We start from the raw sequence: 19279 nt of genomic DNA, 5'->3' as shown, positions 1-19279 counted from the left end.
AATTCGAAATGAGCATGATGGGAGAATTAACATTCTTCCTAAGGTTACAGATCAAACAACTTGATACTGGAATTTTCATAAATCAAGCCAAGTATACTAAGGAGCTTCTGAAAAATTTTGGTATGGAAGCATGCTCTGCTGCTTCCACTCCAATGAGCTCATCCATCAAACTTGATAAAGATGAAAGTGGAATTACAGTAGAGGTAACTCAGTATCGTGGTCTTATTGGCTCATTGTTATATCTTACTGCCAGTAGACCAGATATTATGTTTGCTGTTTGTATTAGTGCGAGATTTCAATCTAACCCTAAACAATCTCATTATATTGCTGCTAAACGTATTTTGAAGTACTTGAAAGGAACTCAAAATGTCGGTTATGGTATCCTAATGATTCATCGTTCAATCTTATTGGATATTCAGATGCTGATTATGTAGGTTGCAAATTAGACAGGAAAAGCACAAGTGGTTTCTGTCAATTCCTTGGTGATAGGCTGATCTCCTAGTTTAGTAAAAAGCAGACTTCTATAGCCACATCTACTGCAGAAGCAGAATATCTGGCTGCTGGAAGCTGCTGTTCTCAAATACTATGGATGCAACAACAATTAAAAGACTACGGAATTCAGGCCTCCGAATCACCTATCTTCTGTGACAATACCAGTGCTATTGCAATTACACAAAATCCAGTACTTCATTCCAAAACGAAGCACATAGATATCAGACATCATTTCATCAGAGATCACGTGCAGAAGAAGAACATTCGTCTGGAATATGTCCTTACTGATCAACAAACAGCAGACATCTTTACGAAACCTCTGCCTGAGAATAAGTTTTCTTATTTTCGAAATACACTTGGATTGATAGACTTAAATTAATTGTTTGTTATCTTCATTCCATTGATATATTGTGACTTAATCTTCTCTTGTGATTGTTCAGTTTTAGTTTGCAGAAAATAAAAGCTGAGCAAAAGAGACAATCAGTAAACAAAATATAAAAAATTCATTAATGATAGAAGCGGGTGCGTACAATCTTTATTTCTTTTTTAACGTACTCTCTCCAGATTGCCAACCAGGTGGTCAGCTCTCCGGTGGAGGTACGCAGAAACTCCTCTGAAAAAGCAATCTTTTTCAGATTCCTCTGCTCCTTTAAGAGCATGAGGAGGTAGACGCCATCTTCAGAGAAGACGTCTGCGCTATCAGCACTATGGAGACGTCGATAATACTTCTCCATTGCTGACAACTCCTTGGAAGAAGACACCAGCCCACCTTCAAAGGCGGACTGAAGCTTCTGGACCTTAGTCCAGGTAGCAAGTGTCTTCTCCAGCACCTTGTCTTCTATTGCCTCCCTCCTTGCAGCTATCACTTCCTTCATGAACTCCTCAGCCAAATCAGGACTATTCTTTTCTGCCATATTCTTTTTGTTTAAAAGTGACTATATGGCTAACCTCTATGCCTGTATTTATAGATGACAAACCAGGTACCAAAGATCGAGGTAATCATGACTGCAGTAAAGAATGTGAAGCGTTCTGTGTCAAGCTATCGACGGTTCATTTACCAAGAATTATCATTTAATAATTGCATTAATTTAGAGGGAACTTTATTCTGATTATACTTGATTTTATGTCAGATGCAGAAGGCGATTTGTCTTTTTGATAAAACAAGGCATTCTTTATCTTCCAGTAGAAGCTATCATAAGACGACAAACTCCCTTCTGAATCTCTTTTATCATTTATCAGTTATATATATTATTCAGTTGACATTGAGTTATTTGCAGAAAAATAAAGAAACACCAAGTACTTCAACTGAAATTTCATTAAGGAACCATTTCAGTACATTAAGCGATGAAGAAGTGGAAAAGTCTCAAGTCAACCGAAACGTCTTCTGATTTACCAGACTAAGCTTTTCTTACTCAAACTATTTTATTATTCAATGAAAGCAGTAGATAAACAATGTCAAAATATTCTTTAACCAGAAGCTTTACATTGAGTTTGTCTACTACATTTGTTGATATCAGCAGCTTGAAGTACTTTTCTTGTTGCAAAGTACTTCAGCAAGAAAAGGATGGTCTTCTCCGAAAAGATTCCAGCAAGCTTGGGTCTTGTAAGACTCTGGCAAGCTTGGGTCTTGTCAGCACTAATGTATTAGAAAAAGATGTCTTCAAACATCTGCTTACGAGAGACTGAAAATTGTCTTTGGAATTCATCTGCTGATTCTGACTCTAGAGAAGACTCCGAGATATCATTTGCACCTATCATGTGTATTGGTTTGATAAAAGAACTCTTGAATGAATTAGTTTGTAAACTTGCAGGCACTTATATAGAGTCTCAGGAAGCTGAAGAGGCGGCAATTTGGTTACACGAATACCAAGATTCATCCCTCTTGTCCTCAGATATCACATCTCTGCATTTATTGGTTGCATTTATCGAGGGGGAACAGTCTTTTAGTCGGACTAAGATTTTCGTATCTTTTTCCGAAAACAGATAGAATGTCTGTCCTTTTGATAAAACAACAAGTCTACTGGTTTTATCAAAGTGTTCAATTATTTCAGTACTTTAAAACTTCCAGTAGATGTTATCATAAAACAACAACTTCTCTTCTGATTATTTCAAAAATAACCGCTTGGACAGCCCGCTCTTATCACTAAATTTCAAAATTTAAAATCATTGGTCTATCTGACACGTTCTGAATTTTTTTTAACTCAACCGTAAACATATTGACACGTGTCCTTGTGTTTACAATGACGGCTGTAAATTTTCTTTTGAATATTAACTGCCTTTGTTTCTTCTATTCATTTTTTACGTTTCCAGAATCTTATTCTCTAACTACTGTTTTCTTTTGAAATCGTGCTTACTCAATCTATTTGAAGTTACTTTCTTTAAAGGAAACAAATGGCCGGAGCTTACACCCTAAATGCTTACCATGTTAACTTATCCACTGTCCTTACCACCAAGGATGAGAATCTTCTGAAGATGTTTCAAGCCGTATAAAAATTAGGCCTCCAAAAATTCTTGGAAGCACCTGCTACGATATACAAAACTGCTCTTCTGGATTTCTATGCTAGGGAAACTATTCAAGAAGGAAAGATCATTCACTCTCAAGGAGACGCTTCCATCTCCATTGATGCAGCACTATTGGGATCAACCTTCTTCCTCCCATGTTCAGGTATTTCTGAACTCTTCGATATTTCTAAGCAAGAGATGTCTACTGCTCTCAGCACCTTCTCAGCTTCTGGAGAAGAATTGTCTCCATCTTGCTTCAAGAAGCTTCTCAAAATAGAGTATCAAGTGCTTGCTGACATTGTGGCAAAGGCCTTATTGGTCAAAGCTGGCACGTTTGATAAACTGACTAAGGAGAAAGTCCAAGTGATGGTTGCCATCACTTCAGGAATTAAAATGGATTGGAGTCATTTCTTATTTCGAATAATGAAAGATATGGTTACAAGGAAAAGTTCTGGATTTGCTGTTCAGATCAGCACAATGCTAAAAGATGCTGGTTTTGCCCTCACTTCTGAATCGGACGCATCATATGTCACTATGACAGACGCTGCCAACGTGCTTGCTCTTCGACCTAAGCCAACTGTGGCTGAGTTTATTTCTATGGAAAAGGAAGAAGATGATGCTCCAACTAAGGTTGTGGCACTTCAGAAGAAAGATAAAAGAAAGAGAGTGGTCATCTCTACTGATTCTGACAAAACAGTATCCGAGGAGTCTGCTGCTCCTACCAAACCCTCTCAGCCACCCACTCCCCTCAAAAAGAAAGCTCGAACAGTTCTTCGTATCAAGAAGACAACAGCCCTCTCTGATCTGGAAACTGTTCCTTTGAGGCAAGTGTTCCCAAAAGCTGTTCCCTCTGCTCGACCAACTGTCTCTGCCTCTACACCAACCACTACTGTTGTTATTCCAACAACATCTACTGCGTCAAATTTTAAACCCGTGTCTGGAATTGTCTTTCGAGAATCTACTGCAGGGTCTTCTGCGTTTCGACCGATGCCGACTGTATCTGTTTCAGAAAAGGGAAAAGAGAAACTTGTGGAACAACCAAATTTTCAAACTAACCAATCATCTGTCTTGACTGGTGTTGATCTTCATCTCGAAGAAATCGAAAATTTTGCAAATGAGGAAATGGAGTTCTTTGATGAATGGCACAAGGTCATGGTATTTCATCCCCTCACCTTTTTCAAAACTAAGGGTTCGTTTGGACGACTAGTAAGGCATGAGTTAAAGGTCTTTGATCTTGCAAAGACAGAGAATGTGATTGAAGCGATGCGCTGTCGGAGCTTCATTGTTGAGCAGATTAAACGAAACAAACTGGACTCAATCTTAAAGACTCTTAAGTCCAAGTTTGATGCATTAATCCCAACTGCTGCTCACGATCAACAAGTGATCCTTGTACTGACAGAACGTCTGAGAATAATGGATGAGCAACTCAGTGCTCAAGAACAAAAGTTTGGAGAGACTGAACCGTATTCAATAGGCCTTATTCTGGATCTTGGTCAGATTCAGTCAGTTGAGGAACAATCTATAGCTATTCCAGAAGATATAATTTCCAGTACTCCTGCATTTTCCAAGATGCCTATTCCGTCCTTTTCACTTGTATCTATTCTTGAATTGGCTTCAGTAGAGGAAGTCATTCAATCTATCACTCGGGACTCCCCTGCGGTATCGGATACCGTTCCAGCTGATGATTCCGGCCACCCAACAGTCCAACTAGCAGAACCAATTCAGGAAGAATTGCATGCTGACCAGTCTCCTTCCTTGCCGAATTTGGCGATTTTCTCTACTGAACATCAAGAGGAGATGGTCCTGATTTTGAATGATTCGATTCAACCCGATCAACAATTGAACGCCATGGCAGTAGTTCAACCAGCAGAAAGCACACTTCCTACACCTGCTACTGTTTTTGAACATGCTGCTGTTGAACCCGTGGCTGCTGAACAATCCTGCTGGTCAGGAAGGCCTCACTACTGCATTATCTACTACTCTTGTTCCCACTTTTTCTGCTCAAAGCAGAAGCTCAACCCTCTACTGCTTTGGCTTTATCCACAATTGCCCAAACTGCTCGTGATGATCGAATTGAAGAAATGAGGCGTCGTATGCGTGAAAGAACTCCGTCACCAGAACCATTCGATATCGAACATGAGATAGATATTTTACAGAAAAATCTCAACAATCTCTCCGATATAGTTCGGAAGCTATCTCATGAACATGCTGCAGAAGTCAGTGGTTCTAAGTTCTTTCAAGAACACGGCAGAATCTATGAGCAGGATGCATGCTGAAACCATTGCCTTCAGACAAACAATTTCCAAAGGATACGGTACCTTAGTTCTTGGTCAGAATGATATTTTTCAACGTCTCACTGATCATGATGCACTTATCCGTTCGTTCTCTAACACCATGGAATCTTTGGATACCAAGATTGAGTCCCAATCTCAATCTCTCACTACTCTTCATGACCGAGTTTCTACTCAGGCTCCTTATCTGGAAATGGTTACAAATGGGCTTCAAAACTTGTCTGGACGCATGGATGACTTAATTGCTCGGGTTGTTGCCAATGATGCCAAAAAGGGGGAAGAAGAACAAAGAGAAAGAGTTCTAACAGAAGAAGAACAAAGGAGAAACAGAGATAACGCAGAATCCTCAGTCAGACAAAGAGACCAAGATGACCAGAATGAAGAAATCATTTACAGGGATATTGAAACCAATAATTAAAATTCGTGTTAAAACTCTTACTGCTTTCTTATATTTATGTTTTGCATTTATCTTATCTTTATTGTCGTTCTAACATTATCTAGGTTTTGGCATCACCACAAAGGGGGAAATTGTTATATCTAAATTTATTGTGGCGATGAAAATCAAAACTAGTAGATCACTCGTTAAAACAGTAGATAACTAAAAAGCAGAATCAGTAGCGTAGAAAAGCAGAAGAAGTACCTAAACGGATATAGAATCAGAAGCAGAAGAAAAGACTTTATTAGACTCGACATCTTAACGTTATCAGCTTTAAATGTTACCGTTACCTTTTTCTAGTACAAGTATTATTTGCAGCATTAATCACTGTACGAAGTCATTTAATTCACTTTGCCGATTTTAGTATAAAACAGGACTGATTGTTTTATAGCTTTTCTGCAGGAACCTATTTCGGTAATAAAGCTGATTCTATCAGAAGTCAGAAGACAGTTTCTGATTAAAGATGTTGAACTCAGTCACCTATATATATGGAACAAACCCATATAGAAGACAGTGCGAAATATCTCTAAAAATCAATCTGTATTTCACGAAACGAGAAAAACCACGAATCCTTGATATCTTCGAGTTCAACATAAAGAAAAGTGGCACACGCTTCATAGCAGATATCTGATCTATCGAGATCATTTTGTGCTACTGTTTCTTACGCTCTTCACAATTATTCACTGCACTCATATTTTATCAAGAAGAATTTGTAATCTGAAAAGAGTCTTTTCAGAACTTTGTTGTATCGTATTTTCACTGTGTTGAGTAACTAAGAATTTCAGTAGGCAAAGGGTAAGCCCTGCTGAAGTGGGTGGGTACAAGAGTTGTACTGTAAAATCCAAAGTCTTTTAGTGATATCTTCTGGAAACAGAAGAATGGGAGACGTAGAAGACTTTATCTTCGAACTTCCATAAATAACTGCGGTCTACTGATATTACTATTTTCATTCACTCAATCAGATTGTTTCCGCACTTAATATTGTAATCTGTTGGAAGTATTCACGACAAGATAAGCTACTATCCCTAATAGGATTTTAGTACCTTCTTTATCCAAGAAAGAAAAGAAGAAATTGGAGAAGAGTTCATTCACCCCCCCTCTAAACTCTTCCTCGATCCCCAACAAAATGCTTACTGAGATAGTTACAGGCGAATTCTCGATCGCCATAGGGCCCGTTGAACGACTTGTCATATTCATCATAAAATCCTTTAATCCTTCTTGGCGAACGGACAAGCATCGATGCCCTAACTCGAGCCAGCGAGTTGTTAACCTTGAAAGTCACGCTCTCTGCAAATTGCCTCCCACCGTCATCTATAATTGCCCCAAATTGACGGTTCCTTGCATAAAATGATAAATTATAAAAAGTTTAATGCAAATAAGAATATATCAGATGTGGTGTACTAACATGTCGACGTGGTCGTCTCGCCACCTGACATAACCGCATCAGGAGTCACCTAAATATCTAAAAACATAAAGTTTTTGGTTTTTTATACTATACATAAATATATAATCAAAAAGCTGCATTAACTCGCCTTCGGAAGATTCCTCTATTATGAGTGGAAGGCTAGGCTCAAATACCCGTTGTGGGTGTGCTTGGCTACTACTGGGAAACAATGAAAGCGGATCGGTTAAGGTACTTGGATGCACAACGGAAGTTTCAAAAATCAAATTTTACAAGCAAAAATCGAGCACCTAAACTATGATGTGTAGCAAATAACATAAACCATAAAAATGACATTCATAGTGTGTTTAGAAATATACCTATCAATCACAAAGGATTGATGATGGCTCCAACTAAGTTGTTAAACAACTTAGCTCTTCAATGGCTAGACAATCTACAAGCTTCCAAAGAGCACTTCTTGCTCAAAAATCAAGCCCACCACCAACAAGTAAAATCCCCTCTAATTTTGCACTAGAAAAATTAGAGAATTTTTCTTTGAGAAGAGTATGCAATCTTCAACAATTGTAGAAGAAAAAATGAAGGAGAATCATGGGTGGATATTTCGGCCATGAGGGTGGAGGAGAGAAGGGGAGGAAACTTTCTTGGTGTATGAAAAAGTAAAAAAAAAGTATCATGTGCATGTCATGCCTTGTTTAATGAAAAGTTGCCTCCAACCATTCACCTCTCAAGCATACAATTCTATTTGGGCTTGTAACAATTACAAAGCCCATGGATTTTAACTTAATTGTCTCAAACAAATTTGAGACCAATTAATCTTTACTTGATTTTACTCAAGCCCACTAGTTGAATAATTATTTCCTATTTGGCTCTACAAGACCCAATATTATTTAATTAATTCAACACTTGAATTAATTTAATTATCTGGACTCTACTAGGTCTACTAGTGTTTAATTAATTCAACACTTGAATTAATTTAATTTAGTCCATAATAATGTTTATGAAAACCACAATTTTCAAATACATTATTTATTTTAGCATTCTTTTAATTTAGGAATATTTCCATAAATTAAAAGTTACATTTCCCATAATTCTCTTATAGAAGCCATACTTCTATTTTTCTTTGCGCTTATAAACTCCTTTATAAGCCGTTCAACACATTGAACTAATTTCCTTCTCAACGGGATCTAGAAAGTTAGCACTTGTGTGACCCTCAATGGTTCATTGATACAACTAGCCGTGAGTTCACATCTTAATGTCATTCGGGACTAAACATGTCCTTATAAGAGCATACCCCAATTGCTCCATTCTTAATTATCAACTCCTTGATATAAGAACGTCAGAACTCAAGTCTGATAGTACTCAACCAATCATGTTAAACGTCTAGCAGCATCGCTTACATGATTCCCTAGGTATCAAATGATAGTGCCTGCAAGAACCATTCAATTATGGCTAGCGTACAGTACTGGTCCCTTCATCTCATATATCTTGACCGATTCGACAACTATATTGGTATATCGAGAGCTGTCAAAGAATCGATACTATGTGTCATGTCGTAGTTGCATCGATGGTGTAATCTTTGAAACCCCTTTCATAATTACCACCAATATTCTGATCAGAGATTTCAAACTACATACACGTGAGATCACATATGATATCCATACCTGAAGGTAAGTGGTGAATTCCAGACTACAATGCATCGACTCCTATATGGTTCGACAAAATACCCAACCTTGCCACCTGATGACCCCACGAGAGTCGGTAAACAAGTCAAAGTGCAATGCTAGCATATAGAGTCTCAATGTTATCCCGGGTCATAAGGACTAATGGTGTACAACCATAAAATAGGACGTTTCCACTCGATAAGTGAGAACCACTTGGAAAGTCCTTTATGGAGGGTTTTCCAGTGCACTCTACAAGGAGCACCTATCTGCATGCTCGAACATCACAATGTCCCCTATCAATGAAACATGGTACTCACATCGCAGATAATAGTCTCAAACTCGAGCGGCCTTTATCCTTCTTAACGGCGGCTGAATCGACTAGGAACTGTTTAGAATATACAGTATTGCAAATATGAGTTTCATGATACTCATCATATGAGCATCTCATATTTTTTCAAGGACTTTATCTATGCAACAAGCATGAGTATACAGATAAAGATGTGTCAGAACAATAATTTCAAATATTATTAAAATAAAAATTATTTATACATAGAGTTTCAACATGAACCATCGGCCAACACTTGGCTCGACGGGCACCTACTCTAACAAACAATTCCCTGGTCATATTATCATCAACACCTAACAGTATATATCAAACAAATTAAAATTAGAATGACAATTCTAATAAATCAATCACATACGTAAACATAAATATAATTAATAAAATTAACTCACCAAAGTGTGCCTCAAGTACGAATGATTTCATCTTCCGCCCTCTGTAGGGATGGTAATGGGACAGGGCGGGGGCGGGTTTTCCATCCCCATCCTCGTCCCAGAATTCCATCCCCACCCCCATACTCGCCCCCATCCCCACTTTTTCGGGGGTTCAGGGAATCCCCAAACCCGAAACTTTGGGGATCAACTTCTCATCCCCGTTTCAAAAATATTAATACGGTAAGATGATGCCGGATTCAAATATTTTTTCAAACTAAAACTTATTATTATCTATTATTATTAGTGATAATATTAAAATTAATATTAATAACATTATTATTATTAATATTTAAAAATTAATAATATTATTATATTATTAATACTAATAATACTTTTATTTTATTATTGATATTATTTTTGGGGCGGGTTCGGGGATGGGGATAGTAATCCCATAACCGTCCCGAACTACATCGGGGATTTAAAAAAATCCCCGAACCCGAAAAAATCGGGGATCCCTATCTCCGTTTCGGGTTTTCCCCGCGGGGCTCCTAACCCATGGGGAAAGTTGCCATCCCTAGCCCTCTGCTATAGGCTATGCTATAATCTCTCTGCTCATGCACTGGCGTCTGAGACCTAATCTCAGCAAAACCCGCTCTAATCTGTTCACCCAAACTCGATATCAGCTCATCGAAACTAGATTTCATTTCCCCGATAAGCGCTCTGGTCTCAATAAATCATACTCTTATCTAAAGACGCAATGATTTAACGGTATCCTCCAATGCAGTCAACCGTCTCTCGAAACGATGATCTAGGGGTGATGGGTGGCGGGAAGGATTGAGTCCAAATAGAGTCTAGGACCCGTACGTATGGGAGAACGGGTGCTGGAGCTGGATCTAGTGGCATCAGCAGAAGGGGTGCTGGAACCATCCGGAGATGAATGTGCAGAAGGGGTGTTGGAACCATCTGGAGAAAAGGGCGTGTGCTGGACTGAGGGAGACTCCAGAGGGTGCTGGCTACATATGACAGTTTGACCCTGCCTCCATAGCTCGAGTACCCGAGTGATGACCGCATTTGGCGCAGAATTAACAAAAACACCGGTCGTATAATACGGTCAAACAAGCTTCTCAGGAGTAGGAGTCAAACATCCAAGACAATCATATATTTATTTAATAACGTATCAGATAAATTAAAAATTTATGTCCACAGTTATTATATCAAATCAGTTCATATTACTTACAGTTATAGCACAGTCACCAAAGGCTGTACTGACATCAACAGTAGATGGGGCACGGTTTGAGGGCCACGTGTTTGTCACCCACCGAAACATCCTAGGAAACATCAAACCGTCCACCACATCCCTTTTCTTTGCAAACTTTTGTGTCACAATCGGATAATATTCATATGCGAGGATCTATAGCATAAATTTCAAACAATGATATTAGTATAAATAAAGATAACAAATCCACTTTTAACATTCAAAAAATGGAATACCTACAAAGGCAGGACAAAACCACCAAGAATGAAGCTGCCATCAACTTCTTTTCGACCCTGAAAGACTACCCATCTTGAACTTCTCCACATATATCCCATTGTCATTATGCCCTTGGAGAATGATCTTGGCCTCCAAATCACTCAAAAGAATCCCATACTTACCAACGAAATGTCTGAAGCCAAATACACCTCCATCTAGTACATCTGCAGGCTCTATAGCGCAATCGAGATCGGTTATTAAACAATACTCTAACAAAGAAAATCTAACCGACCTCTTGCGCACGATCATCCACAACTCATCACTACCATTATCAACTATCTGATTACTCATTAAATACCAGATAATTTGACTAGAAACATTAAAATCTCTATGATACCTAACAAAATTTCCAAAAAGAAACTGCTCAAAAAACATTGCTCTATCTTCGTTGTTCAGGTAGTGATCTCGGAAATCTCTTTATATCTAGATTCCAGTGTCAATTTGCATCCCTGCCTTGTTTTTTTTGCCAAATAGACTTGTTAAAAATATAGTATAAATGAATTAGAACAATCACATAAACAAATAGGGTCGACCCAATGTTGGGTCAACAAGCATTGGTCGACCCACGCTGTTTTTTGGTCGACTCAAGCTTGGTCGACCCACGCTACGCTGTTTTTGGTCGACCCACAATGTTTGGGTCGACACAAGCTTTGGTCGACCAAGCTTGTGTCGACCAAAGCGTGGGTCGACAATTTCTTCTTCAACCAGTCGATCGACGAACACGATTGACGAACAAAGCAATAAATCGAAATAAACTTTAACCTTATCATATTATTGTTAGCCATTGCGTCGATGCTTAGAATCGTCGGGAAGGGAAACACGGTTTGCGTTGAGAATCATAGCCGGAAAGTAAATGGAAAGGGGTCGACGAAAGAGAATTTAGGGTTAGAGCCAACTGATGAGAATGGATGGATTTAATGAGTTTTAAGTAAATATATATATGTAATCAAATTTAATGATATATTTATACTTAAAACTGAAAGAACATTTATATAAATTGACTTGTGAATATTTTTTTAAAAATAAGTCACGGTACAATCCCATTTCTCAAATTTTCCCATAAGTTTCTTTAAGGGGAACTTGTCAAAAAATCCCTATTCTCATTCTCAACTTTTCTGTTTACTCCCTACCCCACTAAAACTTTGTTTCAACTCCCCATATTTTTTAAATTTCCAAATTTACCCTTAAATCTTTATTTTGAATAATTGATTTTTCATTTGTAAATAATGGCCCATCATGCTTCCGTAAAATAAATTAAATCTTTTACTTCTTTGACCGGAGTACCACCGGGTTATATCCACCGTATTTTACAGACTGCTCCTCACAGCCCAACCACGCGATCGCAACCGATGGTTACCGACGTAGATTCCTTCAGCAGCACTTGGCACAACCCTAATTCGTTTCCTACCTTAGGGTGTACAATAAAAGATAAAATTTTGAAAATAATAAATGAGAGGGGCTAAGAGCAAAGATCTCTTTATTCAAACACCAACATTTTATTAATACATAGTAACCTCCAGTAGAGGAGGAGAAACTTGTTTTAGCTACTCACAGTAGCTGAACTCACTACACACATATACTTGATAGAAAATTATTACAAATGGTTTGAAGAAAAATGAAGAGGTTGATCGATGCTTTCATCTTCCTTCTGCCTGCTTATTTATAGAAGGCCTCATTCGGATTTGAAACTTGGACTTCAAATCTTCATAAGCCTTTACAGCTTGCTTGGGGACCATATAGTAGTTGAGTGGTCCTTACCTGCAATGTCTTTTTCTAGATTATTAATTTAAACATCAACTTTTCCCATTCTTTTATTTCATCGCACTGCCAGTAGGAATGCGTTTGAAAAAGATCAGCTGTAATTTCGTCCCCTTTTTCTTGGAATGTTTGAGCTAATGATCTAAGGGCTTTTAGCTCCTTCCTTTCATACTTGAGTTTTCTTTTTAAAACCTTCAGATATGTAAAATACATTTTCTTTAGGTTTCTTTTTTGGTGTGTTTCACTGGTTCCAATCTGTCATTATTTATAAATGAAAATTTCGGGACCAGTTGTCTTGCTTTTATTCATTGGATTCCCTTTTTAAATTAGGTATTCAATGATCCTTGTCTTTTACCACTCATTATTAGTGGTTTTTTGTGTCATCTTCCACCTATTATTGGTGGTCCTTGTCCTTCCACTCACATGGTGGGTTTTCTTTTTGCTAGTGGGCTGATCACATGTACACCTTTAATTTTGTCGAGGAATCTTTGGTTTTTGTTGTCCTAGAGGAAAACGTGAAGGTGGTCTATCCCCACTTGTGCTTGTGTCGGTAAAGTGTTTCTGATCAGATCTCGGTTTGAATCCTTTACCAAATTCAGGTTCCTTCTGGTTTTGGCATTCAAGGCAGATGTTTTCTGACCATCTTCCTATATGTGCCATGTTACAGAATTTTCAACGAGTTTTTTTACTGGCCGGCAGCTTGCTGTTCTACAAAAGATTTCTCTTTTTCTCGAATAAATCTTCTGCAAAACTTGTTGTTTTTCCTGTCATGGTATTTAACAGGAATGATCCGTTCACTGAATGATTATAAAATTTGAATGAAAACTTGACTTTGTTCATCTCAGTGAGACAGACCCATAGACCCCAAGCTCTTCTGGTAGACATATCATCTTCAGAAATTGAAGCAACCAGGGATGTTTCTTCTATTGGAGGGTCGTTGATAAATTTTTGAACATTTATATCCGTCCTCCTTAACTTAATGAAATGAAAGGCTTCGTGAGAACCTTTCCCTGCTTGTTTCTGCTGCTGCACTGAAAAATTATAGCTCCAAAACATCTCCTCTGGACAAATAATCATTATTCGCCCAAGTTTCATGAACAGCTTCCTGGATCCATTTTGGTAGTCCTGAAATTTCCGGAAAGCTTGGTGAGGTAGTATAAACCGAGGCAAGAGCCCCGAATTCATACCATGCCTTGACCTCCTTTGGATATGAATTTGGTTTCATCCATACCCTGAGATATTTTCCTGAAACATCAACCCTGTTGGTAGCTGGGTTAATGCCTACTCTTGTTTTTAATTTCTCCCAGTTTTGTTGGTAAACCTGAAATGGAGAAATTGCAATTTCATTAGTACCAACCTTAGTTTTGCCTTTGTCAATGCGAGGCCTAAGGTTGATCTCTCCCTCTTCAATCCCCGAGGTGAAGGGTTGACTTGAGGACTCAAGATAAGGATCAGGAGTCTCAATTTTTGTTTCAGCCGACTCATCTGGTGATGATCCCGACTTAACACTTGTGCAATGGGTATTTGAATCCCCAGCTACAGGTATAGAGTCATGTACTTGAAAACTCTCCATTTGGAAAACCAATGGCTACTCAATGCCTTGGAGGATAGGCCTTTGCGTCACAGACCATAACTGAGTATAAGCCTGTAAACATCATGTGATTCGATCAGAGACAACTCTCTTATCGGCTTGTTGTAGTCTTCCCGCAACTTCTGCGTTTACGACTAGCTTGTTAAACTCGTTTTGAAGCATTTCAAGGTGTTCCCTCAAATGCCTCTGCATCTTGATGATAGCATCAATGTCAATGATGTCCATCTCTTGTTAAAAAATCTGCAAAAATATTTTCATGAGATTTTATTATCACAATATCAAAAATATAATTCTGACATAGTGCTTGTCATCTTAATAATCTGGCTTTCTCAGGTTTAGACTCAATTATATTCCTTAAGAAAGCTTTTACCTGTGTATTATCAACTTTCAAAGTAAATTTCTTTGCAAGTAAAAATAATGGTCATTTTTCTAAAGCCATTTTTACTGCATAAAATTCATTCTCGTTGATATGACATCTTATGGTTTCTGCATCGGAGAATAAACCGCTACAATATCTGCGTGGTTGTTCTCCATCTGGTGTGTGTTAACACTGCAGCCCACCAATGATCACTGGCATCGGTATACAATACCAGATCATCTTCATATTGAGGAATTGCCATTTTTGGAAGATCCTTACAAATCTTCTTTAACTGGGCAAGTCCTTCTGTGTGTTCTCTTGTCCATATAAATCTTGCATCTTTTTTCAATAATGGACTGAACACTTTCCTGTGTTTTGCTAGGTTTTTAATAAACATCCCAGCAAAATTAACAACTCCTAAAAAACTTTGAAGTTGTTTCTTGTCTTTGAGACTTTCTGGAAAATTCTGAACCTTTTCGACTATGTGGTCTTGCAGAATTATTCCTGACTCATCGATTTCAATTCTGAGGAATTCAATCTTTCTTGTTGCAATGACTGCTTTCTTTTCAGATAAAACCAGTCCTTCTTTCTTACAAACATTAGAGAAAATCTCCAAATGCTTAACATGTTCATTCATATCTTTAGATGCTATTAAAACATCGTCAATGTAAACAAACATAAACTTAAAATAATCTTTAAAAAGATTATCCATCTTTCTTTGAAATATCTGGGGTGAATTAGCCAATCCCATTGGTAATACCTCCCAAATATAATGTCCTTGAGGTGTGGAGAAAGCTGTGAATTTTTTGCTTTCTTCCTGCATCCGAATTTGATATAATCCGGACTTGCAATCAAACTTAGAGAATATCTTGGCGTTGCGTATGCAACTAATCAAGTGTTCTCTACTAGGTATAAAATATCCATCAAACTCCAGAATTTTATTAATTTCTTGATAATTAATAACCAATCTGGGTTTTCCTCGTTTTATCTCACCATGGTTTCTTACCAGGAAATCTGGACTGCTAAATGGTGACATACCTGCTTTGATTAAACCAATGTCCAAATGTTCCTTGATCCTCTTCTTGACATATTCTTGACATATTCCAATGATACCTTATATTCGAACTCTACTTCATTTGTTTGTAGAGTTATCTTAAGGCATTCTATATCTTCTGGTTGGAGTAATTGATCTGCTCTTAACTGGAGCATTGTTTCTCCAAACCGTCTAGAATCCTTCATTTTTGGGTTCAGAAGTTGTCCTGAATCACCACGCTTGCTGCGAAACTGGATCGACAATTTTCTGTAAAATGCCTCTCGTAGTCTCTGGACTATGATTTTGTGATCACAGGTTGTTGTGAACACTAATCTTCTAGTCTCATTTTCTTGAGTATAGGACTTGAACATTTGTAGGAAATTATTTCCTAACAATATGTCAGCTCTTGTATCATGAAAATAAATTGATGGTGTTTTAACCTTGTACCAAGGTGTTTGCCCATCACCGCCAATCATGATTTCTGTCATCTTAATCCCTTTACATAAGATTAAGATTCTTCTGAAAAAATCTCTTCCAGCAATCTTGGGTAATTCTTCTTCCAAATTATTTGGAAAAAACTCCTCGTTTTGCTGTACAGATTCCAGCACCTGAATCAATATAAGCAGCAAAGTATTCTGCCTTATATTGTTCATACAACATTCCTATGGGAATGTATATGGAGAATGGACTTGTGGTCATTGGATTTTCCACATCTTATCCTCTGTCATAAACTTCATTCCATACTCTAGACGTTTCCAAGGTTTATGTTCCTCGAGAAACTCTAGTCCAAGAATCAGTCGATCTGATTCTTTATATGGAATTCCTTGAATATGAACCTCCAATTCTCCGATATTAATCAGTCTTGGTAAGTTCCTATCATCGGTTGTTCCAAATAGTATATTGAACTACAAGGAAATTGATTCCTTTGTTTTGTAATATAAAATACTATTTCTATTTCCTTCCACCCTTCTGGGCATCTAAGTTTTCCCATTGTAGAGAAACTTTTCGGCTCCTGTTGGGTTTCTATGACAGGCATTTTTCCCCACCTGTAACTCGTTATTCTATCTCCTTGAAAAGATAATCTTTTTGATTCCAATCTAAGACTTTGATTCCTTTGTTTAATCGGTTTGTCTTGTATTTGGATATCTGTTTCCTGTATTAAAGGAAACTCAACTCGCTCTAGATAAATTGCCTGAGCAACTTTTCCGAATATCTCGGGTATTTCAATGAACTTGTTTCTAATAAACAACTCAGAATGATGTGTATTAGATAGAACATATGAAATCTGATAGGTAATATAATATAGTCTATTACCTTCTTTCATCAGCCTCTTTTCCTTGAAATTCTGATGTAATGTCAAGGCTCGGCTGAAATCTCGATCTGCCAAGTTGTAGGCTATCCTTGGATAGATTACTCCTACAATCTTTCCTGCACAGAGGTTTCCTGAGATTGTTCCCAGTACTGAATCTTGTAGATTCCCCATTCTTTTATCGCATATAGCAATATCAATAGGCGAATCTATCCCTTCTTTGAAAGTAGCCTTTATCATAATTTGGATTGCTCAATATGAATCCAGGACATATTCCTTGCTACTTCTATCTTGAGTTTTTGTAATTCCTCCTTAATTTCTTCGGAAGGAATTAACTGCATCTCCATTCTATTTCCCGTAAGTTCCATTGGGATTGCCATTTTCCTTCTTGAAACTTTATAGATTAGATGATGCTTTCTGTTTCTTAGGCCAAGACTTCCTATGAACTTTTCTACCTGTCCCGCAGAGAATCCTTGATATCTCTGTAGACTATTATTTTCTCTCATAATTTTTTGGACCATATTGTGGGAGATTGTTTTCTGGCTAAAGAATCCAGACAGATCTTCATGTGTTTCGTGTCGAAACACCTCGTCCTCAGTCAGATTCCGATTGAGTTCCATCGGATTCTCCTTGACTTAGAACTTCTTCTTCTTCATATATACTCTCATCTGAGGCAATGTCCTCAAATCGGTATACTTGAATAAGATCTTGGTAATAAACTGCTTCTTCAATATCCGGGGTAGGATCGAAGCGTTTAATACCTCTTTTTTCATTTTCTGGACAATTGGTCGAGATATGACCTCTTGCTCCACATGTCCAGCAATTACAATCCTTGAAACTTTCATTTGCTCGAGTATGAGCTCTTCTGAAAGTTTTCTTCGTAGGTGTTCTTCCTGTGCTTTGAGATGTACTCGATGCTTGGGATGATATCCTACTCCTTGATGGTTCGCTTCTTTGTCCAGATTTATAAGATCTGGCTTTCTGTCTAGACCATACAGTTCTTGGTTTCCAAGAACTTCTTCCACTTCGTGCATAAGGATGAGTCCTAAAACCTTTTCTCTTATGTTTATGTGGTTTACTTCCAATAATTGTTAGGAAGATCATTCTCTTTACAACACAAAGGAGTTCTTTTGTTGATACCCCTTAAGCATTTGTAATTCTTTTGTAATGCTGCCATATGACACCATTCTGCTAACTTTCCTTTAAGGAAAGAGGCTCTTCTTGCCAACGTATCTGGATTACCAGGTACGTATTCCCTTATGAGCATTTCTCTCCAAGGGCTTGGCATTTTTGCGAAGAACAGCTGCATAGCCTATATCTTCTTCGACTCTTGAATTCCATCGATATTTAGTGAATAACATAATGTATTAATCCACTAAACATATATCGTGTAATTCAAGACTATACAGAGCCTGAGTATATTTCTTCCTCTTCTCTGTATCTTGATTTTTAAAATAGTCTACCCCTATAAATTGTGCTTTAAATAGGGTAGCCATTTTTTCGGCTATCTCGCTCAGAGATTCTCCAGTCAGGACTGACTCTTTCATTTCTAATGAAGTCATGTCCCAAGCAATCTTCACTGATCCCATTAGACTCATTTCTAAAAGTTTAATGAATCCTTCTTTGTTGAGATCAAGTGTTCCTGCTGCGATTCTCATAGCAGATGTCCAATCATCTATTAGATCTTCTCTGTTTTTGAAATCTAATACATCAAGGTTAAGCATAACCCCCTAAGGATGTATAGGATCTAAAACAGTCTTCCCGTAGGGTGTTTGGTGCAAGAGAATTTGACTTCTCCTTGTCCTTGTACCCGCTGGGTGTGATCCTCCACCAGTATGGAAATCAGATTGAGACTTCTCTCATGTTTACATTCTGAGATCCCACACTTTCCTTGGTGGTTCTTGAGTAGATGACCAGGTTATAGCAGGTATTTCACCTCCTGCTGTGTTCATCTTTAGATCTACAACTTTGAGATTTGCAAAAGATTCCGCAAGCTCTTGTAGATCCTCCAGACCAATCCTTTCTAAAGTTGTCAGCGGATAAATTTCTTTTCTGAGACAGATTTAATTAGATTGATCATCTTTTCTTCTTCAGTCAATGGTTTTGACACCACTCTGGCCTTCCCTTGTTGATGTAACAAAGGTTCGGTGCCAAATGATGGTGGTAACCATCCTCCAGAAGTTCTTTTACTAGAACCTGGT

Source organism: Primulina tabacum, chromosome 1, assembly GCF_025594145.1.
Source record: "Primulina tabacum isolate GXHZ01 chromosome 1, ASM2559414v2, whole genome shotgun sequence".
NCBI lineage: Eukaryota > Viridiplantae > Streptophyta > Magnoliopsida > Lamiales > Gesneriaceae > Primulina > Primulina tabacum.
Note: the sequence above shows the minus strand (reverse complement) of the source record.